The sequence below is a fragment of the Dipodomys merriami genome, unplaced genomic scaffold (assembly GCF_024711535.1).
Source record: "Dipodomys merriami isolate MVZ:Mamm:240054 unplaced genomic scaffold, mDipMer1.0.p SCAF_18, whole genome shotgun sequence".
NCBI classification, from domain to species: domain Eukaryota; kingdom Metazoa; phylum Chordata; class Mammalia; order Rodentia; family Heteromyidae; genus Dipodomys; species Dipodomys merriami.
In genome coordinates, this window is record NW_027203159.1 from 5976512 (window position 1) to 6001902 (window position 25391).

Consider the following 25391-nt stretch of genomic DNA (forward strand, 5'->3'; position numbering starts at 1 on the left):
GATGTTTTGACATCACAATGCCATAGTGATACCATTGTCTCATTGTGTTTCCAAACCTCATATGAATTCATAACATTTTAGAAAATTCATAGCATTTAGGACTTCAAGTTCCTTCTGTGAACTGTTATCCTCACTGTGAAGTAGGAGCAATTGAAATTGCATTTGTTCTTGTGATATTACAACACATTATGACAACACAAACCCATTGTGACCTCATCACAACTATTACATCAAAAACCCAATATGACATCGCATTGCCATTATGACATCATGAAATCGTTGTGATATCCCAAATCTATTATGATCTCCTAGAAACTTTGAAACCATAAATGGCCTTTGTGACCTCACAGTCCCCTTTTGTACATATATCCTTATTGTGACAATTGAGATCAGATCAGCCATTGTAACATAATATACCATTTGTGACATCATTTCCAGCTGGCATTACATCATTATCATGACACCATCAGAGTATTGTGACATCACAAAACTAAAATGACACAATAGCATTATGATATCACATTATCACTATGACATTGTAGACAATTTGAAAGCCTATTCACTGTTTCATTCTATTTCACATGTGGTATGTCAGTTCATATCATAATGACATCACAATCCCTTGTGACATCATATTGCTTTTGGAATATCACTAACTCACTATGATATCACAAGCCTTTCCTATCCTAACTTTTGTGACATCCTGCCTTTGCGATATCTTAGTCCCTTTGTGAGCTCATATTCTGTTTCTGAGTTCATATTTCAGGTATGACATGTGATATAAGAAATCCACTAGAGAACTGGGAAGGTGGCTCAGTGGTAGAGTGCTTGCCTTGCGTGCCTGAGGCCCTGGGTTTGATTCCTCAGCACCATATAACCAAAAAGTAAGAAGCCAGAAGTGGCGCTGTGGTTCAAGGGGTAGAGTGCTAGCCTGGAGCTGAAAAGCTGAGGGACAGTGCCCAGGCCCAGAGTTCAGGCCCCATGACCGGACCCCCCCCCAAAAAAAATAGAAATCCACTGTAACGTCATGACCATTGTGACATCACATTGCCTTAGTGATATCACAATCAAAAAAATGACATCCAAAACCTACTATGGTCTCTTAGCCCTTCTGAAACCCACGTGGCCTACGTGACATAACAGTACCTTTCTGTACACGTACACTCATTGTGAGCTAATGACAACTGAGATTGCATATTTCCATTGTAACATGACAAACATTTTGTGACATCATCACCAGTGTGACATCCCATTGTTGTTATGACACCATAAGCTCATTATGACATCACAAACTACAATGCCATCATAACATTATGAAATCACATTGACATTGTGACATCATAGACACATTGTAAATGCCTATTATGTGATTTCATTCTATTTCCATTGTAGCATTTTGGTTGATATCAGAAATCTATAACTGCTGTGACATCATAAAACCTTTGTGACATCACACTAACATTGTGATATAACTAACCCACTCTGTCATCAAAAAGCTCTCCTGTCCTGATAACTTTTGTGACATAAGGCTACCATGATATCTTTGACCCACTGTGAGCTCATACTCTGTTTTCTAGTTCTATTTGAGGTCTGCATGTAATAGAAAATAATTTTGACTTCATGAACATTGTAACATCACACTGCCTTTGGATACATCAGGGTTCCTTTTTGAATGCATACATTCAGACAGTTAATAATTGTTATTCACCATGTCATTGTTACATCAGCAAGCCATTGTGACATCACAAACCTCTTCTCATCTAATCACCAGTATATCACCAAGTAAATGTGACATCATAAGCATTTGTAACATCACATTGCAATTCTGATATCATTGTCCCATTGGATTTTTACAAACCTAATATGACTTCATAACAATATATGGGCTTTGGGACATCAAGCTCCTTGTGAACTCGTAAACTTATGACCCATAAAACACAAGACACATTTCATTGAGACATATTTATTATAATATACAAATTTATACAAGGAAGGGCCTGTGTCTTCCTTTGCCTAGACTGGACACCAACAGCCAACAGCAGTTTTAACACCAAATTTCAGACAACCAAAGGGCAGCCCCACACTTTGTTAATTGGCCTGCAAATCACCAACCCAAAAATTATGTACTCAAAAGCTCCGAAGTTCAAAGGGCAAGGCTTTTTCCTTTTTCCTTCCTCTCTCCTTCTCTACAAACTGTCCTTCCATCTAGGACTTTCTCTTTTTTCCTTTCCACCACATCCTCCTCTTCAGGCCTCTTCATTCTCCACAGGACTGCACTGCTCTGTCCCAGTGGCCAGTTGTTCTCCTTCCCCTCCTGCTCTCCCTTAAGTTCCTTTCTTCCCAGATTTTCCCCTTCTGCTGTCTCACCACTTCCTTCCTCCCAGGTCATGCCCCTCTTTATTTCCTCTTCCATGGCTCTGAACAGACAGCTTGTTTATCCTCTGTACCACTGCCCCACTCCAAAGGGTCTATTGCCTCACAGATTTCAAACATCACTTCCAAAACTGTCCATTGCCCAGTCCTTTCTTGATAGCCCTCACCAGGTTGGGCTTGACAACCCCCCTCCAGTATCATGCCACACCCCCATCAGCACTCTGCCCATCCACTCCAGCAGGCTGGGCCTGATGATTAGCAGGCCTTGCTGGTTATTATATTCCCCACTGGTTTATATGTCTAATCAAATCCTTGATTTCTTCTGGACCTTCTCTTCCCCCATTATACAAAATTAATACACAAATTTATCAGAAAATAAGGAGGAAACTATAGAAATATACTACTTAACACAAATTAACACTTGGGAAGTCCTCAACAGATAATCTGAGTTTCTCTGAATATCTTTCAGCCTTCTCTGGAGATTGGTTCATTCATGTTTCACTTGAGAATGATGGATCTAATGTCGCTTTCATGAAAATTTAATAGCTGACGATGTAGTTACCACAACACAGTAAGGCCATTGCCACTTGGGTAACAATTCAGGAGTGTGATGGTTTTCACCCACACCATCTGTCCAGGCAAGAAAGACTGATGGAGTTTTACTCCAGATACTCATGAGTCTTAGCTGCCAAAGTAGAGGCACATAAAAGGACACTTTGCAAAGCCTGCATATTGTGGTTAGACATTTCGGTTAATATAGCCTCTCCATATGTAGGAACCAAATGGGGTAGTCTACCATAAATTATTTTAAAGGGATTGAATCCTTTCATATAAGGGGTGCATCTTGTTCGAAGGAAAGCAAAGGGGAGAATGATTACCCAGTCATGGCCGATCTGTATTTAATTTAATAAAAGTTTCCTTTAAGACCCTATTCTACTTGCTCTGAAATCTGAGTTCTATAAACACATTGTAACTTCCCATTAATTCCTAGGGCCACAGCTAATAATTGAGTAACTTGGGCCATGAAGACTAGGCCACTGTTGGACTCCAATTTTAATGGTAAGACAAATCGAGGAATTTTTTCATGGAGTAATTTTTTAGCTAATACCTGAGTGGTTTTGATTATTTTCAGGAATGCTTCTACAAAGCCTGAAAAAGTGTCCACTATTACTAACAGACACCAATACCCATAATTTCCCGGGTGAAATCCTCTTCCAAAAATTCACCAGGTGAGGTTCTTTGCATAAGCACCCTCTTCATGTTTCAGCATTCCAACATTTATTTGTTGGAAACTTTCTACATATGTTACATAGGCTCCTAAGGCCAAGACCTGGGGGGTTTTTCTAGTAGTTTCTCCTTCTTGTTTTAACTTCATTGTATTTTTGTCCAGATCTTTCAACTATTTGTTTAGGTCTTGTGGTTTTTTGCCTAATGTTCTTTCCCTTTCCCAGGAATAGCCCATGAAAGCAATCTCTTTCTTAGCCTGATATTTTTCTGTTCACTTTTCTTGGTCTCTTCTTCTATGACATGGCACTTTGTGCTGCATTAATTGCTCTTTCAGTTCTTTTTCTGTTGCTTTGAATTTCAGCTCAAAGTCTCTTCAAATCTCATAATCAGCATGTACTTCTGTTTAATACATCCTTATAACATGTCCAGCGCCGTTTTCTGGGTCTTAATTTCTGAATGCTGCACCAGAATCTCCCCTTTGCCAAGCTTGTAGTCAGCAAGGATGGCAGCATTCGCATCCTATCCCTCCACAAGTCAGCCTCTGACTTGTGGTCTCCATCTTTCCTCATGCTTACCCTGGATTTTATTTGATTCTGAGTGTTTTCTAGGTTCATTTTTGAGGTTTTATTCTCATTTTAACTCTCACATGTTACAGATTTATGATGTCAAATCTTTTCTTTGTACCCAAAAAATCTTAGTTTTCTCCCTTGTGCTGTTCAATGCAGTGTTAACCTATTGGTGGGTTTTAACTGTTACGTATTGGAGATTCAGAGTGTTTTTTAACCCTGTGTTTTCAGACACAACTGTGTGAATTTTTTCTTCACCATATTTCTTTTTTAAGTACAGAGTGCTGAATTTTAAGTTGAACATAGTTGCATTTCAGAGTCCCAAACTCCTTCATGATTCCTGAGATCTGAATGCAGTTTCCAGGTGGCTAATATTCTTATTTCATCTGTCATTTTCTATTTTTCCCCTCCTTAGGAATCCCTTTTCCCAATGTCTGTTTTGCTTCCAATAAGAACACTGATCTAGACCTACAGATTCCCTACTGCCATTTGCAAATAACTTATACTGTCTTTACTGATGGTTTCTTCATCCATGTCCTGGTGTTGCTACCAAAACTCCAATCCCTTTGTTAGATTGTTTTTCTTCCAGGTTATCTGTTATCAAACTCCTGCTGGGCAAACTCTAACTCAGATAACACCTTTCCCTCAAAACTTTCTAGATTTTGAGGCTTTCTCCCAATATGTGGGTCCAGCTGGGAAAAGAAGATAATATTTAGGGCTCTTTGATTCTCAAGTGCCTCAGGATCTATAGGTCCTATAGGGCTCTAGGAACCATTCCACAAAAGCAACTGGGGACACATTGAGGAGCTGTATCGTCTCACTTACCTAAGTTAAATGAGAAATGAGGTGACTTCCTAGCTGCTGCTGGAATTCCTGCTAACAGAGTGTGGTGATAATTGGTAAGCGTCCTTACCTCGATCATTGTTGTAGTCCCAGCCTGGGAAATTCTGGGGAAAGACTTACTCCAAACAGACTAGGGCCTTTGTGGGGGAACCAACTCATCTAAGGACCCCCTTCAAGGCACTGCTCTGCATTTGCTTCTTTTCCTCCCATGTGTAAAGCACCTGTTAATGTTGCTAACACAGGGGGAGATGATTTTTTATTTAAGAGAACTACAGGGTATTTTTCTCCCATCCTTGAATAAAGAAGCAAACACAGGCGTATACAGGACACAGATAGAACACAGATAGCTACAGACACTTAACACAAATGTCCCATATCTATCAAAAATGCCTTCTCAAGGAAATCCCAGACAACTTCTGGAGGAGATCCCAGATGACCTCTTGAGATTTCCCCAGATGACCTCTCAAGGAGGTCCCAGATTGCTTCCCAAAGAAGCCCCATATGACCTCCAGAGTAGATCCCAAATGGGCTTTCAAGGATACCCCAGATGACCTTTCAAGGAGGTATCAATGACCTCTCAAAGAGGCCCCAGATGTCCTCTGGAGGAGGGCCTAGAAGGACCTCTTAAGAAAGACCCAGATGATCAACACAGGAGGTCCCAGATGGCTTGTCATGAAAGTCCTTGAGGACCTCTAGATGAAACCCAGATGACCCCAGAAGTAACTCTCTGATAGCCTCTCATGAAGGCCCTCCTAGAGAGGAGGTTTCCAATGGCCTCTTGAGAAAGTCGCATATGACCTGCAGAGGAGGTCCCAGATAGCCTTTGGATAAGACCCCAGATTTCTTTTCAAGGAGTACTAGAAGGTTTCTAATTGAAGCCTCAGAAAGAGGGGATTACAGATGGCCCCTCAGAAAAGTAGCCGATGACCTCCAGTGGAACTCCCAGATATGTTCTAAAGGAAGCCTCATATGACCTCCAAAGGAAGTCCTAGATGGTTTCTTGAAGAGGTCCCACATGATCTCCCCAAGAGGTCTCAGATAGCTTCTCATAGAAGTCCAGATGGCCTCTTAAGGAGGACCAAAGTGGTCTCTCCAGAAGGCCCCAGATGACATCCAGTGTCATCCAAGATGGCTTTTCAAAGAAAACCTGAATGATGTCACCAGTGTGAAATCACATTGTCATTATGACACCAGGAGCTCATAATGACATCCCTAACTACAATAACAGCATAATAAAATCACATTGTCATTGCAATATCATAGACACATTATGAATTTCAATTCTGAGATTACATTCTAATTCAAAGCCCATTATGACCTCATAACAATTGTGACATCACATTCCAATTGTAATGTCACTAGTCCCCTGTGACTTCTCAAAGCACTGCTATAATAACAAGTTTGTCACATAAGAGCAAGTTTGTACGAATAGCATGTTTGCTACATGCTACCATTGTCATATCATAGCCTCTTTTGGAGCTCATAATCTGTTTTCAATCTTATAATATTTCAGGTTTAATATTTCAGTTTAACATGTGATATCAGAAATCCACTGTGACATCATTACCATTGTGTCATTAAACTGACATATGTCATGACAATTGTGTCATATTCTGACATAAAAACTTGTTAGGAATTTATCATGTTTGTCATAATGCATGGTTTTGGAGATACCACAGTCCCTTTGTAAACACATATACTCACTCTTGAGTATATGAGTCATGAAAAATGAGATCCTGCCTGCCATTGTGATATCACCAACCAATTGTGAAATCACAAACCTATTGTGACCTAATCACCAGTATCACATCACTAATAATTGTGACATAAAACATTATTTACACATTATGTTGGGACATCACATTGCGATTATGATATAACATTCTGGAAAATTCATTGCCTTTGAGACTTCAAGCTTCTTCTATGAACTCGTATCCTCACTGTGAACTATTGCCAATTGGGTATGTGATTGTGATATTACAAACTTATTTTGAAATCACAAAACCATTGTTATCACATTACCACTGTGACATCACAAATCCATTGTGACATCACATTGCTGTTGGGACATCACAATCACATTGTGACTCCCAATCATATTATAACTTCTTGGCATCATTGAAAAAAACACATGGTTCTTGTGATATCACAGTCCCTTTGTGTACCCATCTCCTCATTGAGAACTAATGATGATTGAGGTAAGTCATGTCACAAATCCTTTGTGACATCATCAACTCTGATATCACCTTGCCAATATGACATTATCAGCTCCTTGTGACATCACAAAACTACAATGACATGATAGAATTATGAAATTACATTGCCATTGTGATGTCATAGACACAATGTGAATGTCTGTGGTATTCTATTTCAAGTGCGGCAGGTGGATTTATATCAGAAATGAATTGAGACCACATAACCATTGTGACCTCATGATCCCTTTGTGAGATTACATTGTCATTGTGATATCATTTACCCACTCTGATATCACATATCTCTCATTCTCATTTTTTTTAATTTAATTTTATTTTATTTGTGAACATACTGTACAGAGGGGTTACACTTGCAAGGGCAGGATAATGCGTACATTTCTTACCAAGCACTGCAGCCTCCTCCTTTGTTTACCCTTCACATCACTTCCCAACCTCCCCCCTCCCCCCCAATCCCCATCCTTTTCCTTCCCCCCTTCCCCCCCACCCCGCACCGATGTTGTAAAGCTCATTTTGGACATGACAACTTGTACTTATTGTTGTTGCAACAGGTCAACCTGTATCCTTAAATAACTGGTTTTGCCCCATCTCCTCCACAAGTTATACTGACATCAAATATAGTGAAAGCAGGGGTTATACTGTGGGGGAGGGACATACAAAGCAACAAAGAGATAATCGTATAGATGCATTAGAAACACATGCATGAAAGAAAAAAAAAACATTAAAATACATACCTAAGGGTTCATTTTCCTGACATCACATTATCTGACCTTTTCTGCTTGACTCATTCATACACTAGATATTGCAAATAAGGCAAACCATGGGACCCATGTTTCTTTGGGCCTGGCTTACTTCACTTAATATAATTTTTTCCAAGTTGTTCCATTTCCTAACAAATGGGACAATGTCCTTCTTTCTGATGGAGGCATAGAATTCCATTGTGTGTATATACCACATTTTCTTGATCCATTCCTCTACTCAAGGGCATCTGGGTTGGTTCCATGTCTTAGCTATGGCAAATAATGCTGCAACAAACATAGTTGTGCTGGTAGCTTTAGTGTGGTCTTGTTTGTAAACATTTGGGTAAATGCCCAAAAGTGGAATTGCTGGGTCATAGGGGAACTCTATGTGAAGTCTTTGGAGGAACCTCCATACTGCTTTCCCAAGTGGTTGAACAAGTTTACATTCCCACCAACAATGAAGTAAGGTTTCTTTCTGTGCACATCCCCTCCAGCATCTGTTGTTGTTAGAGTTCTTGATTTTTGCCGTTCTAACTGGAGTGAGGTGATAACTCAATGTTGTTTTGATTTGCATTTCTTTTATGGCTAGGGATGTTGAACATTTCTTCATGTGTGTATTGGCCATCCTTCTTTCTTCTTCAGAGAAGTTTCTCTTTAAGTCTTTCGCCCACTTATTCATTGGGCAGTTGTTTCTTTGCGGATTTGTTGTTGGGTGATTTAATTTTTTGAGTTCCAAGTATATTTTAGATATGTGATCCTTGTCCGTTGTATGGCTAGTAAAGATCTCCCAATCCGTGGGCTTTCTATTGATCTTGTTAGCTATGTCATTTGCCTGCAGAAGCTCTGCAACTTTATGCAATCCCATTTGTCCAACCTTTCTTTGATTTGTTGTGTTTCCGGGTCCCTATTCAGAAAATTTCGGCCAGAGCCAAGGGGACTTAGGGTTTCTCCTATTCCATCCTGTAATGTTTTCAGAGTGTCTGCTTTGAGTTCAAGGTCTTTGATCCATTTGGAGTTGATTCTGGTGTAGGGTGATATATAAGGATCTAGCTTTAGTTTTCTACATGTACTTAACCAATTTTGCCAGCACCATTTACTGAAGAGGCTGTGTTTCTTCCATTTTATTGTTTTAGCTCCCTTATCGAAGATTAGGTGGCTATAGTTCTGTAGGTTCATTTCTGGGTTTTCAATTTTATTCCATTGATCCTGAGGTCTGTTCTTATGCCAATACCAAGCTGTTTTGATTACTATGGCTTTATAGTAGAGTTTGAAATTTGGTATTGATATTCCTCCAGCAGTGTTCTTTCCGTTGAAGAGCGTTTTTGTTATTCGGGGTCATTTATTGTTCCATATGAATTTTTGGATTGCCTCTTCTATTTCCTTGAAAAATGAGTTTGGAAGTTTGATAGGTATTGCATTGAATTTGTAGATAGCCTTGGGAAGTATTGCCATTTTCACGATGATAATCTTTCCAATCCAGCAGCATGGGAGATTGTGCCATTTTTTTTAAGTTCTGTGTTGATTTCCATTTTCAAATTTGTAAAGTTTTCATCATAGAAGTCCTTCACTTCTTTGGTTAAGTTAATTCCTAGGTATTATATTTTTTGTGGGGCTATTACAAATGGAGTCGCTTTCCTAACTTCAGCCACACTTTTCTCATTGTTGGCATACAGAAAAGCCATTGATTTGGGGCGGTTAATTTTATAACCTGCTACTTTGCCAAAGTTTTGAATCAGCTTGAGTAATTTGGGAGTGGAGTCTATGGGATTCTTTAAATACAAGATTATGTCATCTGCAAAGAGGGAGAGTTTTATTTCTTCTTTCCCTATATGGATCCCCTTTATGTCTGCATCTTGTCTGATTGCTGTAGCTAGACATTCTAATACTAGATTGAACAGAAGTGGAGAGAGTGGACATCCTTGCCTTTTTCCTGAGTTAAGAGGAAATGGCTTTAGTTTTTCACCATTGAGTATAATGCTGGCTGTAGGTTTGTCATATACAGCCTTTATTGTATTGAGGAATGTTCCATGGATTCTTAATTGTTCCAAAACCTTCATCATGTAGGGGTGTTGGATCTTGTCGAATGCTTTTTCTGCATCTATTGAGATAACCATGTGGTTCTTATTCTTGCTCCTGTTGATGTGATGAATAATATTAATTGATTTGCATATATTGAACCAACTTTGCATCCCTGAAATGAAACCTCTTTGATCGTGGTGTATGATTCTTTGGATGAATTGTTGAAGTCGATTGGCCAAAATTTTGTTGAGAAGTTTTGCATCAATATTCATCAAAGAAATGGGTCTATAGTTATCTTTCTTTGATGAGTCCTGCCTGGTTTGGGGATGAGTATTATGATGGCTTCATAGAATGTGTTCGGTAGTGATCTTTCTCTTTCAATTTCATTGAAGAGTTGGAGGAGTATTGGTGTGAGCTCTGCTTTGAAGGCCTTGTAAAATTCCGCTGTAAAACCATCTGGTTCTGGACTTTTCTTAGCTGGGAGGTCTCTTATTGCTGTTTCTATTTTCAGTGCTTGATACGGTCCTGTTAAGCTGGTTTAATTCATCTTGGTTTCGTTTTGGCATGTCAATATTTGCTAGGAAAAGGTCCATTTCTGTCAAGTTCTCAAATTTATTAGCATAAAGTTTTGAGAAGTATTCCCTTATAATGTTCTGCATCTTGGTTGTTTCCGTGGTGATGTTTCCATTCTCATCTCTGAGTTTATCAATTTGGGTTTGTTCTCTTCTTTTTCTGATCTGATTTGCTAAGGGTCTGTCAATTTTGTTAAGTTTTTCGAAGAACAAACTCTTTGTTTTGTTGATTCTTTCTATAGTTTTTTTGGATTCTAATTCATTTAATTCTGATTTAATTTTGATTATTTCTTTCTGTCTACTGGATTGGGATTTATCTTGCCGCTCTTTTTCAAGGAGGTTTAGATGTGTCATTAAATTGTTAGTTTCCGATCTCTCCAATTTGTTGATGTAGGAGCTCAGAGCTATAAACTTGCCTCTGAGTACTGCCTTTGCTGTGTCCCAGAGGAGCTGGTAATTTGTGTGTTCATTTTTGTTGAATAGCATGAACATTTGAATTTCCTTTCTAATCTCTTCCATGACCCACTCATGATTCAGCAGTGTGTTGTTCAGCCTCCATGTGATGCCAGACTTTCTTTGGTGGCTTTTGGTGTTGAGTTCTAATTTTATTCCCTTGTGGTCAGAGAGAATGCAAGGTATAAATTCAATGTTTCTGAATTTAGACAAGTTTGCTTTGTGGCCTAAAATGTGGTCTATTTTGGAAAACGTTCCGTGTGCTGCGGAGAAAAACGTGTATTCTGATGCTGCTGGGTGAAATGTTCGGTAGATATCTGTTAACTCTAGTTAATCTATGCAGCTTTTTAGATCTGCAGTTTCTCTCTTGAGTTTTTGCTGAGTTTATCTATCTAGTGGGGAGAGTGGTGTGTTAAAATCCCCAACAATTAATGTCTTTGGATCTATATGGGATTTGAGGGAAAGTAGTGTTTCTTGGATAAATTTGGGTGCTCCATTGTTTGGCGAATAGATATTTAGAATTGTAATATCCTCCTGAAGGAGAGATCCTTTAATTAATATGTAGCGACCTTCTTTAACTCTTCTCACAAATTTTAATTTGAAGTCTATTTTATCTGATATCAGGATTGCAACTCCCGCTTGTTTATGGGGGCAGTTTGCTTGGTAGATTTTGTTCCAGCCTTTAACTTTGAAAATGTGTTTGTTTTTACCGGCAAGATGTGACTCCTGCAGGCAGCAGATAGAAGGGTCTTGTTTTTTAATCCAACTAGACAGTCTATGTCGCTTAATTGGAGAGTTCAGTCCGTTAACGTTAAGAGATAGGACTGAGAGGTATTTTGGAGTTCCTGCCATGTTATCCACCGTCTTGGGTGCTGCAAAAACTGGGTTCTTCCTCTGGTTCTTGGATTCTCAGTTTGGGTGCAGTTTCTTGGCCTTTATTGCGGTCTTGTTGGTTTTCTATGTGTAGGACATTTTAAAGAATTTTTGTAGGGCTGGTTTGGTGGAGATGTATTGTTTCAATTTTTCTTTGCTATGGAAGGTTTTTATTTGGCCTTCAGTTATGAAGGAGAGTTTAGCTGGGTACAGTATTCTTGGTTGATAGTTGTTTGTTTTTAGGGCATGGCATACATCATTCCAGGCTCTTCTTGCTTTGATTGTCTCTGCTGAGAAATCTGAAGTGATTCTAATTAGTTTTCCTTTATCGTTGATTAATCTTTTCTCCTTGACAGCTTTATTCATCTTTTCCTTGGTGTGAGTTGATACTGTGTGGAGTATAATGTGACGGTGGGATGTCCTATGCTGGTCTGGTCTATTTGGGGTTCTAAAAGATTCTTGTAACTGAATAGGCCTTTCTTTTTGTATGTTTGGGAAGTTCTCTGCTAGGATCCTGTTAAACAAATTTCCTAGACCTCTCATATTTTTTAAAACATGCTGCCATTGTGATATCTTGGGCCCATTATGAGGTCATGATCTGTTTTCCACCTCATATTTAAAGTATATTATGTGATATTAGAAATCACTATTAAATCATAATCATTGTGACATCAAACTGCCAGAAGTCATGACCATTTTGTAGCATTGTGACATCACAAAGCTGTGAGCAGTTCATCACATTTATGACGACATGTGACTTTGGAGACTTCAAAGTCCCTTTGTGAACTCATATACTCATTATGAATTCATGATTCATGATATCCAACATGCACTTGTGACATAACCAACACATTGTGATATCTCAATTCTATTCACCTCATCACCAGTTAACCAAATAATTGTGATAGCAAAACATTATTATAACATGATATTCTGCATCACATTTCCATTGTGATATCACTGTCCATTTTTGTTTTAACAAACCTATAATGACCTCATAATATTTTCCAGAATTCCTGGCCTTTGAGTGTTCAAGATCTTGCTGTGATTTGTATCTTTGTTTTGACATAGTAACAATTGAAACTGACCATTCCATTATTACATTGCAATCTTGTTGTGACATCACAAACCCATTGTGACCACATCTTCACTGTTACATCACAAAATCATTGTGATATCAAATTGCTATTGTGCTATCACACAATCCCCTTGTGACATCCCAAAACTTTTATGACCTCTTAGATTCTTTGTAAAACACATGGCCTTGGTGACATTACCATCCCTATATATACCCATATACTCTTTATGGACTAATGACAATTGAAATGAGACAGGCCAATTTAACATCACAAACACTGTGTGACATCATTACCAGAGTGTCATCACATTTATTTTGAAACCATCAGCTCATTCTTACATCACAAACTACAATGGCATCATAGAATCATGACATCACATTTACATTGGGATATTATAGACACACTCTTAATGCCTATTCTATGATTTCATAGTATTTCATATGTGTTATGTGGATTATCAGAAACCCAGTGTGACCTCATAACTATTGGGACATCACAATGGCTTTGTGAGATAACATTATTATGGTGAAAAGCCTAACCCACTGTGACAACAGAAAACTGTCCTCTACTTAGATCACAATGAGGATATGGGTACACAAAGGGACTATAATGTCACAGAGGCCATTTGTATTTCAAAGGTGGTGAGGTGATAATTGATTTGAGGTGTCACTAGGTGATCCTGATGTCATGATGGCAATGTGATTTCACAATGGGTTGGTGATGAAACAGCACTGAAGAGTCACTATGATTTTGGGATTTCACAAGTTTGGAATATCACAACTGGTATGTCCAATTTCAATTGCTACTAGTTTAATGAGGTTACAATTTCAGCAAATGTGCATTAAGTCTCAAAGTCCATGAATTGTTTGTGATGTCACAGTGTGACACAATGTTCATGATATCTGGTAGAGTTATGTCACAATTATAATGATATCACAATGGATTTCTGATATCACATGTCATACTTGAAATATTATATTCACATGTCATACTTAATATATTCAAAAACAAATTATCAGCTTAAAAGTGCCTAAGATATCACAATGGCAGCATGTCACAAAAGTCATAAGGACAGGACAGGTTATGATGTCATTCTGGGTCAGTAATTTTACAAGGGCAAAGTGATGTCACAAAGGGATCATGATGTTACAATGAGTTTCTGATATCAAAACTCATGCCACATTTGAAATAGAATGAAATAAAAGAATAGGCATTTAGAATGTGACTATGTTGTCTCAATGATGATATGATGTAATAATGTTGTGATGTCATGGTAGATTCTTGAATTATAATGAGCTAGTGGTATAATGACAATGTGATATCATACTGGTGATGATTTCCCAAATGGTTTGCAATGTTACAATGGCATATCTGATCTTCACTGTCATTAGTTCACAATGAGGATATGGGTAAACAAAAGCACCATGATGCCACAAAGGCCATGTGGTTTTTCAAAGAGCTAAAAGTTCATAATAGGTTTGAGATATCACAATGTGGTTGTGATGTCACAAGAGCAATGTGATGTTGCAATGGATTTGTGATGTCACGGTAATGAGTTCATAATGGGTTTATGACTTCACAATGAGTTTTTAATATCACAATCACATATCAATTTCAATTCCCCCTAGTAAACAATGAAGACTGGGCTCACAGAAGGAGCTGATTGTCCCAAAGACCATGAATTTTCTAAAATTTTAGGAAATCATAATGTTTGTGAAAACAAAATGGGACAGTGCTATCACAATGGAAATGTGATGGCAAAATATGTCATAATAATGTTTCTTGGGCTGGGAACATGGCTCAGTGGTAGAATGCTTGTCTCGCATGCATGAGGCCCTGGGTTTGATTCCTTAGCACTACATAAACAGTAAAAGTCAGAAGTGGAGCTGTCGCTCACATGGTAAAGTTCTAGCCTTGAGCAGAATAGCTCAGGAAAAGTGCCCAGGCACAGAATTCAAGCCCCATGAATGACCCAAAAAATGAAAAAAATATTTGTAATCACAATTAGCTGGTGATTCCATACTGGTGATGAGGTCACAATAGGTATAGAAATCAAAATGGTTTGGTGATCTTTCAATGCCATGCCAGATCTCAATTGTCAATAAGTCACAATGAGTACATGAGTTCAAAAAGGGACTATGTCTCCAAATGCATGTGTTGTCACAAATGTCATGAAGTCCTAACAGGCTTTTGATATCACAATGCGACAAAATGGTCAAGATGTCTGGCAGAGCGATGTCAATATGATCAAGAAGTCACAGTGTATTTCTAATATCACCTGTCATATCTGCAATATTGTGAGGATGAAAACAGATAATGAGCCCACAAAAGGCCTAAGATTTCAAAATATCAACATGTCACAGATTTACTAGTAAAGGACAGGTTTGTGTTTATCACAATGGAAATGTGATGTCACAAAAGGATTATGATATCATAATGGTTATGAGGTCACAATTGGTTTCTGATATCAACCCACATGCCACACTTGAATTAGGATGAAATCACAGAGTAGGCATTCAAATGTTTCTATAATGTCACAATGATAATGTAATGTCAAAGTGCTTTAATGCCAATGTAGTTTAATGCCATCACAATGAGCTAATGATGTCATACTGAGAGAGTTATCACACATGATGATATCACAAAGGTTTTATGATGTTACAATGGCATATCTGATCTCAATTGTCATTAGTTCACAATGAGGATATGGGAACACAAAGGGACTGTGATGTCTCAAAGGCCATCAGAGTTTTCAAAGGTGCTAAGAGGTCATAATAAGCTTGGGAGGTCATAATGTGACCGTACAGTTACAATGGCAATGTTATATACCAAGGGTTTTGTGATATAACACTGCTAATGAGGTCACAATGGGTTAGTGATGTCTCAACTGTTTTGTAATAACAAAATGGCATGTGAGATTTTAATTGCTACCATGTAAAAATGACAATAAGATTTCATATAAAAAGCTTGAAGTCCCAATGCCCATGAATTTCCTAAAATGTTATGAGGTCATACTAGTATTGTGAAAACAGAATGGGTCAGTGATATCACATTGGCAATGTGATGTTACAATATCATGTCATAAAGAAGGTTTTGATGTCACAATTGGTTAGGCTATATTGGTGATGATGTCACAATAGGATTTTAATGTCCCAATAGGAGAGTGATGTCACTATGGCATGCCAAATCTCAATTAGTAACTCTCAGTGAGTACATTATTTCAAAAAGGAACTCTGATTTCTCCAAAGCATGTGTTGTCAGAAATGTGATGGAATCCTTACAGCTTTGTAATGTCACAGTGTGATATGTTGGTCATGACCTCTGGCAGTTTGATGTCACAATGGTTACAAAATAACAATAGATTACTTATATATAATGTCATACTTTAAATATTGAGGTTTAAAGCAGACTATGAGTTCAGAAATGGCCCAAGATCTCAAAGTAGCAGCATGGCATAATAATTATGAGGAAAGAGAGGTTTTTGATGTCACAGTGGGCTAGTTATATGACAATGGCAATGTGATATCACAAAAACATTGGGATGTAACAATGCTTATGAGGTCACAAAGGTTGCTACTTGCCAACATTTGAAATAGAATGAAATCAAGGAATAGGCATTCACAATGTGTCTATGATGTGATGATGAGAATATGATGTTATAATGCTATCATTGTAGTTTTGTGATGTCACAATTAGCTTATGGTGTCATAATGTCAATGTGAAGTCACACTGGTGACAATGTCACAAATGAATGTGATGTTACAATGGCATGTCTGATCTCAATAGTCATTACTTTACAATGAAGTTATTGGTGCAAAGAGTAACTATGATGTCACAAAGGCCACATGTTTTTACAAAGGTACTAAGAGGCCATCATAGGATTGGGATGTCATAATTAGGTCCTTATGTCACAGTGGCAAAGTGATGTTGCAATGGGTTTGGGATGTCAAAGTGGTAGGGTGGTCACAATGGGCTTGTGACTTCACAAGTTTGTAATATCACAATCTCATGTCCATTTTCAATTGCCACTAGTTCACAATGATGATACAAATTCACAGAAGAAGCTTGAAGTCCCAAAGACCATGAATCCTGCCATTGTGATACCTTAGGCTCTTTTTGAGCTCAGTCTGTTTTCCCCCTCATAATATTTCAGATATAATATCTGATATCAGAAATTCATTGTTACATGATGACCACTGTGAAATACTCTTACAGACACCATGAGGATTGTGTCACATTTGACATCACAAATCTGTTAAAACTGAATAACTTTTGTGATCACACATACCTTTCGAGACATCAATGTCCTATTGTGAACTTATATACTCATTGTGAGTTAATGACAATGGAGATCCGGCATGCAATTGTGACACCACCAATCCATGTGTCATCATATACATATTCAATCCTGATCATCAGTACTGCATCAACTACTCAATGTGACATCAAAATATTATTACAACATGATGTAACATCACATTTGCACTATGATATCACTGTTCATTGTGTTTTCACAAACTTATTTTGACCTGATAACATTTTACAAAATGCATGGTCTTTGGGACTTTAAACTCCTGTGATCTCATATCTTCATTGTGAACTAGTAGCAATTGCAATGTGATTGCTATATTATAAACTTTTTATGACATCACACACCCATTGTCACTTTATGACTATTGTAACATGATAAACAAATTGTGATACCATATTGCTGTTCTGGCATCAATATCACATTGTGACATCCCAAACCTGCATAAACTCTTAATACCTTTGTAAAAATACATGACCTTTCTGGTATCACGGTCCCTTTGTGTACCCATATCCTCATTCTGAGCTAATCTCAAATGAGATCAGACATGCAATTACAACATCACAAACACTTTGTCACATCATCTCTACTGTGTCATCACATTATTGTTATGACACCATCAGCTAATTGTAACCTCACCAAACTATAATAACATCATAGCATTATGACATCGCATTGTGATTAAGACATCATTGACAATGGGCCTTGCTGATTATTGGGCCCCATCAATTATTGGGTCCCCATGGTTATTACAATCTCCACTGGTTTTCATGTCCTATAAAATACTTGAATCATTCTGGAACAAATCCTAAACGTCCCTCTCTGCCGCATTAAACATGCTTGAAATGCAAATTTAACAGATAACATGGAGGTAACCATAGAAACACACTAGTTAACAATAATTAACACTTGGTTAGTGTTATTCTTAACAGATCCTTTCTGTGTCTCTGAACTGTCCATCTTGCAGTCCTTTTTATTGTTATTATGAAAATACCATACAGAGGGGTTGCAATTACATGGGCAAGATAATGAGTACATTTCTTATCAAGCATTGTTGCTTCATCCTTTGTTTCCCCTTCCTATCCCTTCCCATCTCTCCCCCACGCCATCCATCTGTGTCCTTCCTCCCCAGCCAAAGTTGTACAGCTTGTTTCTTGACATAACAACTTGTACATCGCATTGTTGTAATGGGTCCACCTGTATCACTCTTTAAATGATTTGTTTTTTTCCCTTCCCCTCCACAAATTATACCAACATCAAGTACAGTGAAAGCAGGGGTTAGATCGTGGGGGGAGGGACATACAAAGCAACAAAGAAATCATTTTATAAATATGTTAGAAACAATTGAATGAAAGAGAAAAAAAACATTTGAATAGAATCTTGGGGTTCATTTCACCTAACATCAACATATCTGATCTTTTCTGCTTGTCTCAGACATATACTATAGAAAGCCCACATATGGAAAGAAGATCTTCATGACAGAGAAAGGTCTGATATCTAAAATATACCTGGAACTCAAAAAATTAAATCCCCAACAACAAATTCTCAACGAAACAACGGCCCAATAAGTCAGTGCACTAAAGACTTAAAGAGAAACTTCTCTGAAGTAGAAAGAAGTATGGCCAATAATAGACACATGAAGAAAGCTCAACCTCCCTAGCCATAAAAGAAATGCAAATCAACTTTTGGGCATTTACCCAAATTTATACAAACAAGACCACACTAAAGCTACCAGCACAACTATGTTTATTGCAGCATTATTTACCATAGCTAAGATATGGAACCAACCCAAAAGCCCCTCAGTAGATGAATGGATCAAGAAAATGTGGTATATATACACAATGGAATTCTATGCCTCCATCAGAAAGAATGACATTTCCCCATTTGTTAGGAAATGGAAAGGCTTGGAAAAAATTATATTAAGTGAAGTAAGCCAGGCCCAAAGAAACATAGGTCCCATGGTTTCCCTTATTTGCAATATCTAGTATAGGTATGAGTCAAGCGGAAAAGGTCAGATAATGTGATGTTAGGAAAACGAACGTTTAAATATGTATTTTAATGTTTTCGTTTCTTTCATGCATGTGTTTCTAACGCATTTATAAGATTATTTCTTTGTTGCTTTGTATGCCCCTCCCCCACCGTGTAACCCCCGCTTTCACTTTATTTGATGTCAGTATAACATGTGGAGGAGATGGGGACAAACAAGTCGTTTAAGGATTCAGGTGGACCTGTTGCAAGAAGGAGAATTACAAAATGTAATGTCAAAGCAAGCTTTACAATGTCGGTGTGTGTGGGGGAGAGAGGTATGTTTGGGTGGGGGGGAGGGGGGAGGCTGGGAAGGGAGGTGAAGGGTAAACAAAAGAGGAGGCTGCAATGCTTGGTAAGAAATGTATGCATTATCCTGCCAATGTAATTTTAACCCCTCTGTACAGTATGCTCTCAAATAAAATAAAATAAAATTAAAGAAAAAAGAAATGCAAATCAAAACATCATTGAGATACCACCTGAACCCAGTTAGGATGGCTATAATCAAGAACTCTAATAACAACATCTTGCAGTCTTCTATGGATATTGGTCCATTGCCTGTTTCACTTAAGAGTGATGGATCCCATGCTGTTTTCATGAAAATTTAATAGCCAGTGGTTTAGTTACCTCCGACTAAGGTCCTTGCCACTTGGGTTCCAATTCAGGAGCGCAACATCTTTTTACCCATACCAGCAGTCCAGGCAAGAAAGAGTTGGTGGTTTTACTCAGGATGCCAGTGGGCCTTAGCAACCAAAGTAGAGGCACATAAAAGAATATGTTCCAAAGCCTGAAAGTACTGTACAGATTTTGGTTATACATTTATGTTAATATAGTTTCCAAAAATTGAGGGGCCAAAACTGTGATCTACGCTAAATTATTTCAAACGAGTGAACCCTTTAAAAATGGGGTGATTCTTGCTTGAAGGAGAGGCTTACCGGTCATGGAAGGCTCTGTAATTAATTTAAAGTTTCCTTCAAGGTCTCCTTCATTCTTTCTACCTGCCATGAACTCTGAGGTGTATAAATACAATATAATTTCCAATTTATCCCTAGGGCCTTAGCTTGGGCTGTGAATTACTACTGGATAGTGGTTTATGTTCTGCTCTTTTTCAAGAAAGTGTAGATGTCTCATTAAATTTTTGGTTTCAGATCTCTCCAACTTTGTTGTAGGAACTGAGAGCTAAAACCTTGCCTCTGAGTGCTGCCTTAGCTGTATCCCAGAGGAGCTGGTAATTTGGCTACACATTTTTGTTGAAGATCATCAACATTTGAATTTATTTTCTAATCTCTTTCATGACCCACTGGTGATACCCCAGTGTGTTGTTCAGTCTCTATGTGTTACAGAGCTGTCTTTGGTGGCTTTTCTTATTGAGTTCTAATTTTATTCCCTTGTGTCCTGAGATAATGCACGGTATAACTTCAATGTTTCTGAATTGGGACAAGTTTGTGACCTAAAACATGGTCTATTTTGGAAAATGTTCCATGTGTTACTGAGAAAAATGTGTATTCTGATGATGCTAGGTGAAATATTTGGTAGATGTCTGTTACATCTAGTTGATTGTTGGACTGCGAGGTATTTGGGAGTTCCTGCCATTTTATCCACTTTTTTGGGCTGAGGCAACTGGGTTCTTCCTATGGTTCCTGTATTCTCAGATTGGGTGAGTTTTTTCTTTTCTTTTTTGCCTTTATTGGGGTATTATTGGTTTTCTACGTGTAGGACATTTTTAAGTATCTTTTGTAGAGCTGATTTGGTGAAGATATATTGTTTCACTTTATCTTTTCTATGGAAGGTTTTTATTTGACCTTCGGTTATGAAGGAGAATTTAGCTGTGAACAGTATTCTTAGTTGATAGTTGTTTTTCTTTAGGGCATGGCATACATAATTCCAGACTCTTTTTGCTTTAATTGTCTCTGCTGAGTACCCTGAGGTGATTATAATTGGTTTCTAATTGGATCTTTTCTCCTTGACAGTTTTATGGATCCTTTCTTTGGTCTGAATTGATCCTGTGTGTATTATAATGTGATGGTGGGATGGCCTATCTGGGGGTTCTAAAAGCTTCTTATACTAAATAGTCCTATCTTTTTGCATATTTGGGAAGTTCTCTGCTAGGATCCTGTTAAACAAGTTTCCTAGACCATTAACTTCTGTCTCTAGGTGCTCCTCTACACACATTATCCTCAGATTAGGCCTTCTGATAGTGTCTACTAAATGTTGACCAGATCTATCATATTTCTTGGATTTGTCTTGTATGTTCTTTCTCTTTAATATCTAGCCTGTCTTCAATCCCCAAGATTCAATCTTCTACTTGTTCTAACCTACTGTCAAGACATTCTACTTTTTTAAAAAAAAATTTATTTTCCTTCTAATTGGTCATCTTTGATGGCTTCAAATTCTTTGTTGGAGCTTTGTTTTAGATCTTGTATGAACTTCTTTACATCCTTAATTTGGTGTTCAGTGCTTATTCTCAAATCACTTTGTTCATTGGTCATGGTTTCCATGGACTCCCCTTCCTTCTGTCTGGTTCCATTCAACATTCCCTTTGTGGTCTCCCTGAATTCTTTCAGCTGTCTCTTTATGGACTCCTTGAATGCCTCTATTGATCTTTGTCTATTCTCATCCCACTCTCGCAATTCCTGTATTACTCTTTGATTAGCTTCCTTATGTTCACACAATTCCTGTAGTTCTCTTTGAGTGTTCTCAGCCTGCTCAAGCAATTCCTTTATTTCTCTTTGACTCTTCTCAACATGCTCATACAATTCCTGTATCAATCTTTGAGTAGCTTCCTCATGCTCATGAGTTTCCTGTGTTGATCTTTGGTTTGCCTCCTGTCTCTCCCTATCACTCTCACTCTGAGTCCTTTGGAGGTTTTCAATCTGTTATCACCATGTTTAGCAGAAGCTTTTGTAGAGCTATTTGGGATCTCTCCTCTAGATTATTCATTAACTGTTCTGTCACCTAATTATCATGAATGGGAGTTAAGTTACCCAGACTTGCCATTTTTCTCGTGTTTTTTCTGGCTTATTCTGCCCTTTTGGTATGAAAGTAACAACAATTTTGTGCTAGAACACTATTTTAAGACAAGCATCAATCAAAGTTCTGCAGTTGCACTGTGAAAAGGAGGCAGATACAATCTAATTCAACAGATATAGTCTACGCAATATCAAACAACTATGGATTAATCAGCTAAGAACAGCAAGGAAGAATGTGGCAAACTAGAAATTATTAGGTTTAGGGAGAAATGTGGGGAAAAATAGGATTATAGGGATGTGGAGAGATAAAAGTAGAGTGAATTTAACCAATTCCTTATTTCAGAGAGGGAAATGAATTGGACAGAATGATAGGAGAGAGGTTAAAAAAGAGAAGAAAAATAAAAAATAAAAAAGAAGAAAAAAATGGAAAAAGCAAATTTCTTAAAAAATTATATAGGTATAAAAAGGTAATACTGCTATTAAAGAATTTAAGCCTAAGAGGTTATGAAGTGAATAATAAATTTCTGGATTAAATGTGTGCACAATAGGGGATAAGGTCAAGGGAGATTTTAAAAAAGCTCACATACACATATACACCTAAAATACAAATGATAAGAGGAAAAAATTAATAGAAAACAATTTTTAAAAATTCAATATTAAAAAAGGTACAAAAATATTTCTTTGATTTTTTTTTTTTTAGTGGGGGGGATGGAAAGATACTCTATCTCCCTTGTGTCAGTAACCACTCTCTTCATGGAGTCTCTGGTCTGCTTGTAGTGTTTAGTTTTCCTATGCTTGATTAGTTTCTTAAGTCAGTTTGTTTGAGCAGGCAGAAAAATGCTCTGCTCTACACAGATCCTCCTCCCAGGCTAGTTCAGTCGGAGGGAGATCTGCTTGGAGTATCACAAAAGAGGGAGATGGCTGTTTCCTCTAGGTTGGAGATGCTGTGATGAAGGCTAGATTCTGGTTAGAGTTGAGACCTTTCAGCAAACAGTAGCTTTTCCCTGAGGGGCCAGCTTCTGAGACACTCATAGAGCTGAGCCTGGAGCCATTCTCAGGGTTTATGTTTACTGAATTTCAATTGATTGACTAGGCTCCTGTAGGGAAGGGCATCCTCTGGCTCTGTTTACCCAATGAAGAAAGCCACTCTCCCGAGGTGGAGCTTTCTCTGCCTGAGATGGGTGACTTTCCCCTTGGTGGATTTGAGCCTGGCAGGTCACGTCAGGTTCCTGTGACCTGCTAAATGACTCTTTTGTTTTCTTCCAGGGCCTGAGTTGTAGCCAGCTGCTCACCCAGGGATTTGTCTGTATCAAAGATGGAGATCTCTGGTAGTGGGGCGGGTAAGGGCCTTCCCTCCTCTGCTCCATGAGATAGAGTGAGGATGTCATTGTTCTACTCACACTGGACTGTTGGTTTCTGTGTCATCTCTGTTATGCAGTCCACAGGATGAATTTTTCTGCTCTTGTCATTTCTTGCTGGTGGTGAGCATAATCCACTCACCCACTTTGTCCCAGTCTCTGTGTTGTAGGTCTGGTGGCTATGGCCAGCACCACAGCCGCAGCAGCCATCACAGCTGCTGCAGCTGTGTCTACCAGCATGTGTTCAGATCTGTCTCCTTGCCTGGATTTTCCCTCTCTGGGCAAATTCTCTGTGCTGTAATGGCACAATTGGTCGATTTTCTGGCCTAGGACTGTTCACTGAAACACTGAAACTGGTTTTTATGTGAGAGAATGTTTAGCCTCCAGCTTCTCCTTTGCCATCTTCCTGGAAATATCCCTTTTCAATTTTATTGATCTCCTCTTCTATGACATGGCACTTATGTGTTGGCTCCACTAACCACATTTTCAGTTCTTTCTCTGTTACTTTGAATTTCTGTTCACACACTTCAGACTTATAATTGGCTTTAGACTTTAGCCGAATATATTCTCCTATCATGTCCAGCTTCTTTATATGGGGCTTGATTTGCACATGTAGCATCCATTTATCCTCCTGGCCTCAACTGTTTTGAGCAAAAGACAGCAGTATCGGCACCCTGTTCCTCCTTCAGCCTCTGAACTGTGGTTTCCAGCTTTGCCCATGCTCACCAAGGTTGATGTACTTGGAATTAATTTAAGTGTTTTTCTGGTTCATTTTGAGGATTTAATTTTTACTTTTGACTCTTACAAGTTCCTGATTTATGTCTTCAAATCATTTCTTCATATACAATAATTCTCTCTTGTTTTTCTCCAGTATGCTGTTCAATGTGCTTTTAACCTCTTGATGGGTTTGGACTAGTAGATATTGAAGATTTAGTCTTTTTAATCCTGTGTTTTCATACATACAGAAATATGTGATATTTTTGGGAGGGTCCGGTTGTGGGGCCTGAATTCTGGGCCTGGGTGCTGTCTCTCAGCTCTTCAGCTCAAGGCTAGCGCTCTACCACTTGAATGACAGTGACACTTCTGGCTTTTTTCTTTTTTTGCTTATGTAGTGCTGAGGAATTGAACCCATAGCCTCAGACATGCAAGCCAAGCCACTGGGCCACCTTGTCAGCCCCGAAATGTGTAAATTTTTCTTCACCTCTCAAGTTCTTATGAAGATCAGAGAGCTAAATTTTAAGTTGAATACAGTTGGATTTCACAGCCCCAAGCTCCATTCCATGTTTCTTTGGAGATATGACTACATTTTCCAGGAAACGAACATGCTTAATTAACCTGTCATTTTCTATCTTTCTCCTACTTGGTTATTCCTTTTCCTAAAATCCATTCTGACTGCACTAATTACACTGATCTAGTCCTAGAGTTTCCCTACTGCCATTTGCAAATGAAATATACTGTCTTTGCTGAGGGTTTATTGATCCCTGTCCTGGTGCTTCTGCCAAAACTTGAATCCACTTGTTAGATTGTTTTTTCCAGGCTATCTTTATTTTCAAATACTCACTGAGCAACAACTAACAACTCATAACATCTTTCCCTCAAAACCTTCTAACATTTGAAATTTTCTTCTACTATCTGGTGCCAGCTGGGTAATGGAGACCATATTTAGGGCTCTTCCATTCTCTGAGGCATCAGAATCTATAGGAATATATGTCCTATAGGCCTCCAGGAGCCATTCCAGAAAAGCATTAGGGGATTAATTAGGGGAATTAATTGGG